Raw genomic sequence first — 13,065 nt, 5'->3', positions numbered from 1 at the left:
TTTTAAACTTCATTTCATTTTAATTAACGTTAATTTTAGTCCCCGCGTGTGGCAACGGGCTACTATACCGGTTAGGGCAGACGTAGGGTTTGCGGCCTGTGAGTATTGACTTTGTGCATCTAGAGCTCAGGAAGGCTCCTGTGCTAGTGATTTCTGAACACTGGCCTCCACCTGGCAGCTCCAGGTACTGGCTGGCTGGTGTCACGCGGCCCCACTCGGTGAGACAGCTAAGGCTGCGGGGGCGCTAAGTTAGGTCGCACATTCATGTGCGGGAGATCAGGGCACGGCACGTAGAGACCTGGTTCTGGAGCCTACGTGCTCAGCCACCCCTGCCCCACCCCCACATCTGCCACCGAGCAGGATGAGAACACAAGCCTCTGGGTCTGGGGACCTCCAGGCATAGGTGAAATCACAAGGGTGCGTGAGATCGCCCCAGGTGCGCGTAGAATATATGAAAAAGTGCTGAGGACACAGTCATAGGTGGCACGGAGAAGAGAACGGGCCTCTAAAGGAGCTTGGAGGAAATACCCCCAAAATAGGAGGAAAATCACCCTCTCATTCATTTTAGTAAACCATCCACTCCCTCATTTTTAGCTAACGGAAGAGAAATAGCCTGGTCCTCAGGGAGTCCATGTTCAGGGGACCACACGACAAGGCGGAAGGAGAGGCGGCCTGGGACAGAGGCCGGTGCAGGGCCAGAGCAGGGGCAGGGAAGGGAGCACCAGCCTCTGGCACATGTGAGCAGGGAGGGCTGCCTGGAGGAGGACAGCAGCTATTTTTGGAAGCCAACACCCCTTGCACAGGAAACTGGAATCATTCCCTTGAATAACTTAAGTGAATTCCAAGTGGGACAAAAAGTCAATGTCGTGTTTTTAAGCTTTTAGAGGTGGTCTCGGTAAGGTAAGTGCCTCACAGAGGAAAGACATGAAAAGTGCCAGTAAGTGGTTTTCACAAGGTCATTATTTTTATTGAATCATAAAATGTTGAGCAGTTCTGTTCCTATTTTTAAAAAGAAAAACTTGAGAGATGGATTAGAATGCCAAGTGAAGTTTGTTTGTTAGTTCCATTAAAATATTACCTGCCAGAGGAAAGAATGTGCTATAATTATCATCTGTGCCCAATGCGTGCTAAATACCATCTACATGCGACCAGTGGTTTATATTCCTTTCAACTGCTCAATGCTGCTCTTTCAACCATTTCAGAGAAATAATCTTTAGCAACTTGAATTAGAGTTTAAAGAAATGAGACTCGGGCTCAAAGATAAATAGTATCACTGCCTCGATTTCATTGTTTCAAATACAAGATTTTATTTTGAGAAGAAAGTTTAATTAAGCAGAGGTGGCTCACTAAATCCTTTGACTTCAAAATCGTACCTTCTGCAAGATTTCACCTGTGAAATTCACAGCCTTTAATTATTGCCTCACATGTTAAAAGAGAGAACCTTTCTTCTGAATGGCTAATAACGTTATTACAAGAGGTAATTACAGATCAGATGTCTGTGTCAATAACACCAAAGCATGTGGATGGCAATATTCTGGTTTTCGAACTTTGAAAGTAATTTGTTAGGGAAACACTTTCTCCCCCAAAACAATGTTGATGTTTTGGATTTGTTGTGGTTTTTTTTTGTTGTTTCTTTTTTTCTGATCTTTTTTTTCCTTTTTAAGGGGGAAAAAGAGAAACATTTAGAAATCAGTCCTTTGCTGGATGAATTTCTTCACTTCCCAGAAAGCAAGAAAACAATTGTTTCCTGTAATTGGACAGTTTGATTGGAGGCAGGTGGTGCTGAGCTGAGGCAACTGGAGCCACAAAGCCAATTTTGGCTTCGAGCACATTTCCTTTCGTTCTAAGCTCCCGCAGTACAACATGTAAATTGGCTCCACAAAAGCCGACTATAAATTTAGTTCCTGTTTCTCTAACAAGCACCTTATCAGCGATGAAAAGTTTTAGCAAATGGGGACAGTGTACAGAGCTGACATGATTGTAAAGCTGCCCTGAGATACCCCAGCATTAATTTCTTGAGCATGTTCTTGCTGCCACAAAACAGGAATTTATGAGCAATTCTGGAAGCAATCATAAACCATCATTTTAAAATATGGTGATATTTTCTTTTTCCAGGTTAATTGGCCTTTGCATAGCTCGTGTTGCATTATCTCGAGTTAATATTTGCTTTCAATATTTCTGAGTAACGGGCCAGATCAACATGATGTCGCAGATTTCAAACATCAGTCCTGAGAAGGGGCCAAAATTTGAGGCCTGGGGAATAAATAGGAACCGTTTATTACTCTCTACTGCTTTTCACCCCTCCTCTGAGTCCTTTCCTCATTTCCCTTCCCGCTTGCTGGTGCACACATCTTTCCCCCTGCAAGACAGCTGACAAGCAGCATTCCTCTTTTACCGATGGGGAAGCTAAGGCCCAGAGAGGTTAGCTGCCTTGGCCAATGTCACACAGCAAGTCAGGAGCAGAGAAGAAGTGATGGGCCCTGACGCTGACTTCCCAGTTCACTATTCCAACTATACATTCATTACTCTCCTCCCAACTGTGGATCCATACTTGCAATCAGTCATTTATAAGAAACCTGGGGGTGAGGAAAGGCAGGAGGAAACTTATATGGTAATTCTCTACGATTATCATCTTTGTATACTCCACATATTAAATTGGTGACTTTAAAGGTCCAGCCCATTTTATTATTAATTTCTGGCCATGCTTAAAAATTTAGAAATGTTCATTTAATGTCTAGGTGAGTTTTGAGCTTTGTGTTTATTTTTAGAGCTTGAAAATAACCTTTTCTAGTCCCAATGGATTAGTGACTGAAATGATAACTTCATCCTCAGATAAAGTTCACCTGTCAATCCACATATTTGCACAGAATTATTTTACAAAAACAGAAGGCAGGGTTTGCCAAGGTGATTGCATCAAAGGAAATGCCACTTCCGAGCCAACGGATACCTGCGGTTCACAATCTTGACTTCGTTCTTGAGAGTCTCAGCATCCTGACACTGGACGCTCACCAGAAGACAAGGGATCTCCTCGTGTGACAAGGACGCTTTTAATCCATGGCTGAAGATACTCCCCAAAGACATGCTAGTCTAAAATCGGGATGATTTCTCTCCCAGGCTGTCGGAGGAAGAGTTCTCCTGCCCTTTTCCATGTTGTAACTACCCTGCTCGGCCCAGAAGAGCAGCTTCGCGTGGCTGCTACCCCAGCGGCTGCTGGCGGCAGGCAGGGAGATAGAGAAGACGCACGCACAAACACAGTGAGCATTTGCTAAAAGGGTTTGCACGCCGATTAAACCTGTCAGGAGGCAGGCTGGGTTTGCACAAGGAGTGCTGGTTGGTAGATAACTCGGCAGTCTTGGCAGCACTACAGAACCAATATTTTCACAGAGGCGGCACCGTCTGAAACAATGTGCTCAGTGTGCAAGACACAGGCAGCCCTCCTGTCAATATCCAGCAAGGGCGGCTCTTTCCCTCACCTCTTCTGCACAAGCAGGCTGGTGAAGGAGCCAGGAATGGGGGTGGGGGAGAGCAGGGGTGGACGGAACACGGAGGGGAACAGGAAAGCAATTTTAACGATCGCTTTCAATAACGCAGCTACCTCCCTCCACTGGCACAGACCTGGCCAGGCCAGGTTAAAACAGGTTGCAGTGATCAGCCGAAACCAGCCCCTCCACTCTGTTTGTTTTTCCTGCACAGCCCTCGGTTTAACCACATCCAGCCCGTAACGTGCTGCATTTGTCCTCAGTCAGACCCAAGACGGGGTAGGGTTTCCTACCCCAGTATGACCTTATCTCAATTAATTACATTGCAACGCTATTGCTAACTCAGGTCACATTCTGAGGCACTGGGGGTTAGGACTCCCACATATCTTTTGGGGGACCACAGTTCACTCCATAACACCCACCAAACCTTCCCAGCAGCTCCTCCATGCTCAGAGAGGAGTCCACAGCCCGTGGTCTCACTTCCGGGCCTCCGAGAGTTGGCACCTTTCCAGATTCACCTCCGGATGCTCTCCTGTGCCCTCCCTCCTTCCCAAGTCCCCCTCTGCACTCGCTTATGCCCTTCCTCCCCCTGGGAACACCCTTCCCCATCAACTCACATTCTCCAGCTTCATCTGCAGAGAAACTGCGCTCCACGCCCCTTACCTGTACTTCTCTCAAGGGACTGTGTCTACTTTACATCATCATAATAAGTAGTTCTGTTTCTCTTAGTCCTCTGCAGGCTCTTCAGGGTTTCACCTCCCTCCCGGTGCCTGTCAAGTCACAGACGCTCAATAAATGTCTGATACAGTCGGCAGACCTGGCACACCCGTCACCTGCCATCCACGCTGACATCTGTAGCTCCTGCTCCTCAGAAGGGAGAAGGGACACAAAGGGAGCTCCTGAGTGCAGAGGGGAGGGAGGCAAGGGAGGGAGAAGGTGGGACACTCAACTCCCCCCACCCGTGCTCACTATTCAGAACCGTTGGCTACAACAGCAGCTGGCCTGCAGTGGGCCACCGACTCTCGTCCCCTCCCAGTCTGATCACCATCAGACGTAAGGAAGAGTGAAACCCCTTCCCTGCAGCCAGAGATCACCGTCCGGTGGGGAGAAGAACCCGGCAGACAAGGCCTGCCCGGCCGAGCCTGGCACTGCTCTCCCCAAAGAGAGCGAGACGGGTCCCTACATATACCTGGCACAGCTTCCCAGCGCCTGGTCTGTCCTCTCATCAGGTTTCTGCCGGGATTTCTGGCCCCACACCTTTCTGCCCCCCCAAATCCTATCAGTACCTCAAGCACACTGAGCTCACCTGTTTCCAGCACTTCCCAGCAGCCTCGTGCAGAGTCATTGTGCCTACTTCCGCCTCCTTGCTTTGTGTGGCTCAACTCACAGATTGTCTCCTAGGGCTATTAACCTTTTGATGTAACACACCTTTCTCTCCAACTAGAATGCAAGGGTGTTGGCCAAGGGCTGGAGCTGGGCCTCGTCCTCTGGGATCAGCTGTGAGTGAAGGACACACCAGGGCTCCCCAGTGCACGAGCCCTCCGCTGACCAGGGCTCTAACCGGGAACACACCTCCCCAGGACGCAGTCCTGCTCCGGCGCCTGCATCCCCAGCTCCCTGTTCAGCTTGGGTGGATTTCCAGCCGTGTCCTCAACAAAGCGAACACCCTCACCAAACAGGAGGCAGACGGCCAGGAGGGCTGCTCCTTCCCAGTTTGGAAGCCTTCCCGGTCCTGAAGGGCCTGACTGATCCGCCGGACCCCGGGCACCATCGGATTCAGAAATCCCCAGTGTCAGACTCTCCTCCTTCCACTTTATCCCATCAAGGGGTCATCTAACTTTTTCTTCAATTTCTTCAATGACGGGCTGTTCCCCACCCATCAAGGCAGGTCATTCCATTCTAAGACAGTTCTAATTGTTGGAGGGGAAGTACTGTTTCTTGAGCTCTTGGTAGACATCAGCTAGTCTAGGTGCCTCTTTAATCCATACACCTACCTTGTGAATTACATTATATTACCATCTCCACCGAAGAAGAGGAAACCAAGGCTCGGGAGAATTAAGGCGACCCGAGTCTCACATGGACACGTGATGCCGTCAGAAGTAGCTGATCTCAAGACCATCGATCTTCTCCTTATTTCATGTTTATTAGTGGTCTTATTCATGAGGCTCCTCATTTCCATTGTGCTAAATTTCGCCATGGTGTATTATCCACCCTCTGGCTGGTCTCTGTTCTGCATCTTAGCCCACAAATAACTATTTTAATCCTTTTTTGTGATCATCATTCGAATGTTTAGAAGTAGTCACCTGCGGAAACATTGAATGAACAATGGGGACACTTCCAAGCCTGACCTCAACAACCCCAGCTCCCCACAGCAGAACTCTTGAAAGCCACGGCTAGTGTCAGTCATTCCCGAGGACAGAATGGGCCAGTGCATCTCAACACCGTTAGGGTTGGTCTCAGGAAGGAGGAGTTGCTGGTTTGATGTCATTTCAGGGTCCCCCTCCCTGGAAGCCACCATGATCTCTGCTACCGGGATCACTCTCACTTTGCTAGTCCCTAAAATGGAACAACAAAGTCTTCCATCAGGGAAAAGGTCAGAGTGTAAAGTGCAGGGAGGGGAAGCACAGAGGCCAAGAGCCTTCCAAGAAGGTGAGTGCTGGTCAGTGCTTCCTGTGAGCAGAGGGCATTGGAAGAGGAGCGCACCTGGGCCTGGGGGTGGCCGCTGGCACAGGAAAGGGAGCTAAGGAGGCTACCTGCAAGCATCCCTGGGGGTCTCACTGCCAACACCTGTCAGCGACCTGAGATTCTCTGGGCTTGTCCACTGGGATCTCGTTCCCAACCTGAAGCTTCCTTTGTGTATGACTCCAAAACAGCTCATGGCATATGTACACTGCTGCAAATCCTGGCTCTTCCAAACCAGGCCGAATCTATCCAATACACCCAGTTATACACCAGGCCATCGAGCTTTCTGCCCAGCACTGCGTGGGAACAGCAAGGCTGGTCCGCCGCAGGCTAACACAGCAGAACAAGCTCACGCCGGCTTTGCAGCCAGACCAGTCCCCAGTCAGATTCGTCAGCTTACTGCATGTCTTTGGGCACCTCCTCCAGCCTCACCTCAAAGTGGGCATAAGGATAGAGGCCACATCCCACATCAGGGGAAGGTTAAACAAGGAGGATGCAAAGCCCCTGGTACGTAAGAAATGTTCAAACGCTATTTCTTTCCCTCTGATTTCATGCACATTGGAGGCTGGCCAATTCTTGGCTGTCCATGACAATCTTCTATCCCAAGTTAATAGTCTTGATACAGGGTTCAACAGACACCAGGGATCTAGAGGCGCATACCGGACCCTTGTTAAAGCTATCTAGCACTTGATCTTTTTAAATACTTCATTTCTTCTGCATAACTTTTACCCCATTTCAATTTAATTTATTTCTACTTTAAACTTTCTGGTTTTCATAAACCCCACAATATTTAGGATAATTTCATCCCCACTGATATACAGAATGTCAGGCCCAGCTAGAGAGATATTGGGGACCTTAATTCATCTTACCTTACAATAGACAGGTCCTTACTTTCAACAAGGTGTCACGGCCCGTATTTTGACAAATTATCTATCACCATGCCTTCTCCTTCCACTAAGAGGTCCATAGGGAAGTGGTTAACACTATATACCCTGGCATCGGATCTCCTGGAAACAGATTCCAGCTTCATCTTTTCTCAGCCACATGCAAAGTCACTTAACATCTTTAAGCTTAGGATTCTCGTAAAATGGCAAGTAATGGTCCCTAACTCGTGGGTTTCTCCTGGGAACTAAATATCATACAAGCCCAGTGCCTGGCACATGGCCAGGAGCCAAAATATTGCAGCTCTTGATGTTCTTTCCCTTTAAAATCCGCATAATCCGTAGTACCTGCACATTTTGGTAGAGCGTCTAGCGGAGGCCCGGAAGTACCAGAGAGAGAAAAGCCAAGCGGCGCCGCGTGCTCAGCAGCACAGACCGCGGCAAGGCAGCCCTTCCTACTCCTGATGGAGGAGTCCCCAGGTCAGACCACGCACTGGTTCAGGAAAAGCATTGCTCCTGTCGCACGAGTCAGAGGAGACAGGAGGAGAACGCCTGTGAGCAGCGGCTCGGCTGCCGTCTGGAAATTAACACGTGCTGCGCGGTCTCGGCACAGCCACCAAGAGCCTCTGCAGTCCCTTTCGCGCCTGCGAGCTGCGAGGGAGGTTTCTTTGAACTCAGGGCTCCAGGCTGGCCTCAGCGTCCAGGAGTAGAAATTGGTGCCCAGGGACCTGCCCCCGGGCCAGCCAGCAACCCCAAGCCTCACCCTCCTTGCTCCCCTGAGCCACCTGCTGCCACATGGCTGCGTCGGGAGCCAGGCCTCACCTTTCTCCAGGTTCAGTTCACTGTGGAAAGGCCTTGTCATGAATGGGACTCCCATGATGTTGTCCTTTGCAAAGCACGTCCCTTACAGGTGGCCCTGATGTGCCCCACGTGGCCTATGAGGAGTCCGAGCTGTCCCTGTGCTCCCTGGCGCCTGCGCCGATCACGACAGCCTCACCCAACTGCATCATCCCCGCCCCCTCCCTGCAACGTCTCTTCTGGACACAGAAGCCCCTAGCAGCAGGGGCCACATCTTCTAATTCACGCATTGTCCAACGTAGACGTTGCGTACATGAGCGAAAGAACGAGGGCAGGAAGGCAGGAGGGTGTGAATGGAATAGTTTCACGGAAGGTGTGTCTGCCCTCCTGCCTGTGCCCCTCGCTGGTTTCATGCCACCCAGTCGTTGATTCCTCACCAGCCACAGGCTTCAACCTACCACGTGTGCTTCTTCCTTTTCCTCTGCAACCGAGGGAGGAGACTGGTTAGGAGAGTTTTTACCTTAATATATATAACCAGAGAAAGGAGTCACTGCTCTCTTCCAAGTGCTTCTTGACATAATCCCTTGGCAAACAGTGCACTGGAAGCCACGAGTAACAAAACAGAGAAGCTGTGTACTCAGGCCAGGCGAGCAGGCCTTGAACTGAGTTGCTAGAACTGGAACACATAGGAAGCTGTGGCTCAGATTTCAGCTGCGTTGAGGAGGTGGACAGGAACATCTCGACATGGGTTCTCAGGACGAAACTCCTGAGTCGTAGGTGCTGCACACCTGAGTCCCAAGGCAGTGTACCTGAGTCCCAGGGTGCCGCACACCTGAGTCCTGGGCTGTTGTGCCCCTGACTCTGGGGGCTGTGCCTCGAGTGGGGGGCTGCTGCAGGCTGAATGCCTGCCTGACAGCAAGTCCCTTGGCCAGAGAACTCACATTTCAGGGTCTGACAGTCGGTGGAGCGCTGTCACAATCCTTCCTGTTTTGATTCTCACCACAGTTCTGTGAGCTCTTGCTGTCGCTTCCATTTTTCATAAGAGGAAACTGAGGCCCAGAGAACTCAAGCAACTTACTCACCCAAAATTACGTGTAAGTGGGTGACAAAGCCAGGGCTCAAGCCCAGACCTTCAGACTCCAGACCTCACATCCTGTCTGCCCGAGCCGCTCACCCTACAGGTGGGAGTGTAAGTCAGCACACACTTTGAAAAAATGGTTATAGCCATATATATCTAAAGGATTGGAAATGAATATGTTCTACACTTTGACCTGTTAAGCACCTTCAGGGAAGCCATGCAAATGAAATATCCCAGAATATGGGGATGAGGGGGGAAGCTTCATGCACAAAGATGTTCATTGCTTTATTACTTTCTGAGAATACACTGTATTCTGAAAACTTGGAAAACATCTAAATATCCAACAATAGGGAAATGGAAGTACATGAAACAAAGTACATTTAACTATGCATGTATTTAAAAGACATTATTTAGAAAAAGATAGTAAAAAATGTGAGAAGATACATTATAACTTTAAACGAGGACAGAGGACTCCCAAACTGGATGTGCAGTATTGTCCTACAAGTTCACGTGAAACCATTCACTGAGCACCCACTGCAAGCCAAGCACCGTCCAGTACCAGGGATGTCACGGAGAATGAGGAGCACTTAGATCCTGTCTCGTGCAGCCTACGATCAATGGGGAAGTACAAGCATGCGAGAAAACTAACGCGTAGGAAAAAATAGACCGAAACAAAATACACCAAAAAGTAATAGTAGTTAATTTCTGGTTGTGAAAATACAGGTAGTTTCTTTTTTTTCTCTTCTTTTGCTCTTCTGCATTTTTGAATATTCAGCAATGACTAAGCGTTACTATTTTGTTTTCTTAAAGTCATTCTCCCTCCTGTACCTTCTCACCTGGTCCCCATCCAAGGCTTGTGGAGAGAATGTAGGTGCCAGGCCGTGGGCACCTCTCCGGTCACTGTTAGGTAGCCCAGAGCCTGACGAGTCAGGGGAATTCAGCGAACGTCCCTGGCGGGGCAGCCTGTGTGAAGACGGCTCCGCTTTGCCCAGGACAGACGTGAGCATGAACCTCAGCTCAGCCACTTCCCTGCTGCCTTCCGTTTGCTCTCCTGTGGGATGAACACCCCTCCTCCTCCCCCAGAGTGATGTGGATATGGCAGATAAAGCGGTGTGCACAGTAGGCGCCCAATTAGTGAAGGTTATTATTTATTGAACCTGATTGAACCCAGGTCACCTTCAGCAGCTGCCCTGGTCCAAGTGTTCTGCCCCTGCTTCCATTTGACAGATGTCCCCAAGCCCACGTAACCAACCATCTCAGCAGAGCGATGCTGGGGCGCTGGACGGTGACGAGAGTGATGGCCGAGGGTCTGTAAAGTGGCGTCCACGTGGCCCGGGAGTGGTCGTGTCTCCCCCCAAGAGAAAGACTCCAGAGCAAACCCCTCATGGACGCCCCTCCCTGGACCCCGCTGCGTGGAGAGACCCAGGCTGAGACTGCCTGGTCCAGGAGGGGCTGCGCCCGACCATCCACGCCCGGCAGCTTCCCAGGGAGGGGGCAACGCCCCGCCAGCCCGGCCCCTCTCCTCGCTCCCCGCCTCTGCGCGCCTCACCTCGGTGGCCGGAAGAAAGCGCGCATGTAATCGGCACCGCAGTCCGCGGTGGAACGTGGACAATGCCAGTGATGAGGGTAATTTTCAGGTGATTCGCGACAAGGCAGCCACGTCTCTCTCTGACCCTCGCCGTCATTTTCTCACAATGGGCGGATGATAACGTTAGCTGTGTCTCCTAGCTGCTGCGACAGCAAGGAAAGAACAAAGCGAATGGACCCCAACGAGCAGAACACGGGGAAGACTTCAGGGCTTAAATGCTCCGTCTACGTTGGGCGTTTCCGAATCTGAAGAGAATCTCCCTCCTTCCCTTCCCCGTTTCCCAGATGAGTATGATGTAGTGAAAAGTACCCGGGGAGAGGCGTGCGCCAGCTCGGCCTGGGCAGGGCGCTCTCCCCGCCCGGGTTCCGTCCTAACTTCCGGCGAGCGCCACCGAGAGGAACCGGGACGCAGGCGCCCCTCCGCCTGCCAGCTCTGGCCGCGGTGAGACCGTGGCCGATTTGCTCTCTGTTTTCAACGCTACTGAACGAGCCGCCGTGCTCTGTCTGTCGTGTTTATTATACTCCTCACTGAGCGAAACCTGCCAGGGATGTGGGGTTCGGTGGGGCGCGACCCGCCAGCCGCCACGGAGCGGTCTGCATGTGTGTGGGCACCCAGGAGGCAGCGCGCCTCCGCCGTCTCCCGCATGGACAAGCGCCCATTCCAAGTCCTCGGGGCCCAGAAACGTCGCAAGCCCCGATCTCATTTGTTCAACTCCAAACTATGACCCGCGGAAGGTGCATGAATCCATGGTGACCAGCAGAAGAGCACGTCTGCACACTGGTGCTTTCCATCTGCGGAAATCCGCACTGCGGCGTCATGGCCGGAAGTCCACGATGAAGCTGCCGGCCGGGCTGCTTTCCTCCGCGGCCGCTCTCCATGGCGTGTAGCTGCCGTCTTCTCCCTGTGTCTCCACTCGTCTTCCTCCGTGCTGTCTGTGTCCTAATCCGTGTTCTTATAAAGACACCAGTCATGCCAGATCAATGACCTCATTTTAACTTAATTAACCTCTTTAAACACCTAGGTCTAGTATCCCCAAATACACCACATTCTGAGGTACTGGGAGTTAGGACTTCTCAGATGAATTTAGGAGCACACAGCTCAGCCCGTGACATCCAAACCACTATTTTACAGAGGGGCCAGCTGAGGCCCAGAAAGCCAGTGGCTTTCTCTGGATTTCAGAGCAAACTGGCGGTAGAGGCCAGAGTGGAGTGCCCGTCCCCTTAGCATGATGCTTCTCCTCTCCCGCAGTTCCTGGGGCCATGCTGGCGGCAGCCTCAATCACGCCCTGTGCTGAGTTGAGTTCCTATCTGCTCACTTGTGAAAAAGCATCGGATTTAAAGACAAAAAGCTCGTGGATCAGATTCACTTGCCAACTGGGCAGCCTCTGACAACTCACATAAAGCTCCCGAAGCCTGAATGCCCCCGTCTGTAAAATAGGAAGGTTAGTCCTAAACTTATAAGCCTTGTAGTCTGTAATGTCTGCAGCAGGGCGTACCATGGACAGGGGTGGGGACAGGGTGGGAGGGCACCCGGGCAAGCAAGAGTATGAACAGGGCTCTCAGACAGCATGGAAACTGGCTGAGAACATATGTTATACATGCTTTGGAAGTTTAACTTTATAGCAGTAGTCTAAATTAAATCACAGATGATGCACCCCAAAGTCGGTTGGCCTCTTTGGGTTTCTATACTATTTGTGAGAAAAAAATAGACTGCTATTCTTCTAGAGTATTCAAGACTACAGAGCCCCCAGACGAGAGACATGCCCCTGAATAGGTCCAGCGGCCAGCTTTCCCTGTCTTTTGTGTGTCACCTGTCGAAGATTGGACCACATGAGGCCCCTCACATTCTAGAAGACAGAGAAATCCCAGGGTTCCGGATCCTGCTGCCATTTGGTTCGTGGTGTGCGAACTCCCTCTCAGGAGTCCCCATTGCTCTCCTATAAAATCAGGGAGAAGAAGGAGAATGTTTGCCACTCTCTGCGGCAATGGGGATGGGGAGAAAGGACATGGCCTTGTGAATGGGGGGACCCAAACTCAACCTGGCATATGGGTGGACCCAACATCTGAGGTCCCTCCAAGTCTTAACCAGCGATGGGGGCAATGAAGATCGTCCGTTCAGCTCCTTGTGTGAGTGAGCATCACGTCGAGTTGTGATTTCCTCCAAACATTCATGCAAAGCTCTGGGAACAGGGTCTGGCACAGGGTGAGCATCTAAAATATACGTTGGTTTCCTCCACATGCCCTGACAAGCACGCTGCATGTGCAAGGCCTGCTCCACTCCAGCTTTGACAGAAATTCCAGCACTACCTGAAATGTGCAAAGCGCAGTTTAGAAAGTGCTTCACGGTGCCCAACATTTAATGGGTGATCTGTAAGTGTCCTTGGCTGGTACGCTGGCTCATTTGGTATTCTGACCTTGAGAAGTGATGTGACCTGCATTGGTGACCCTAACCTAGGTCTTCTGACACCAGGGTCAGGGATCTTGCCAGGATAAAACTTTTCTTCTTCCTTTGCATAAAGTCAGGTGACCTGCACTGCATGAGGACAGTGATGACATTTCG

The sequence above is a fragment of the Propithecus coquereli genome, unplaced genomic scaffold, assembly GCF_000956105.1.
Source record: "Propithecus coquereli isolate 6110/MARCELLA unplaced genomic scaffold, Pcoq_1.0 Scaffold145, whole genome shotgun sequence".
NCBI classification, from domain to species: domain Eukaryota; kingdom Metazoa; phylum Chordata; class Mammalia; order Primates; family Indriidae; genus Propithecus; species Propithecus coquereli.
Note: the sequence above shows the minus strand (reverse complement) of the source record.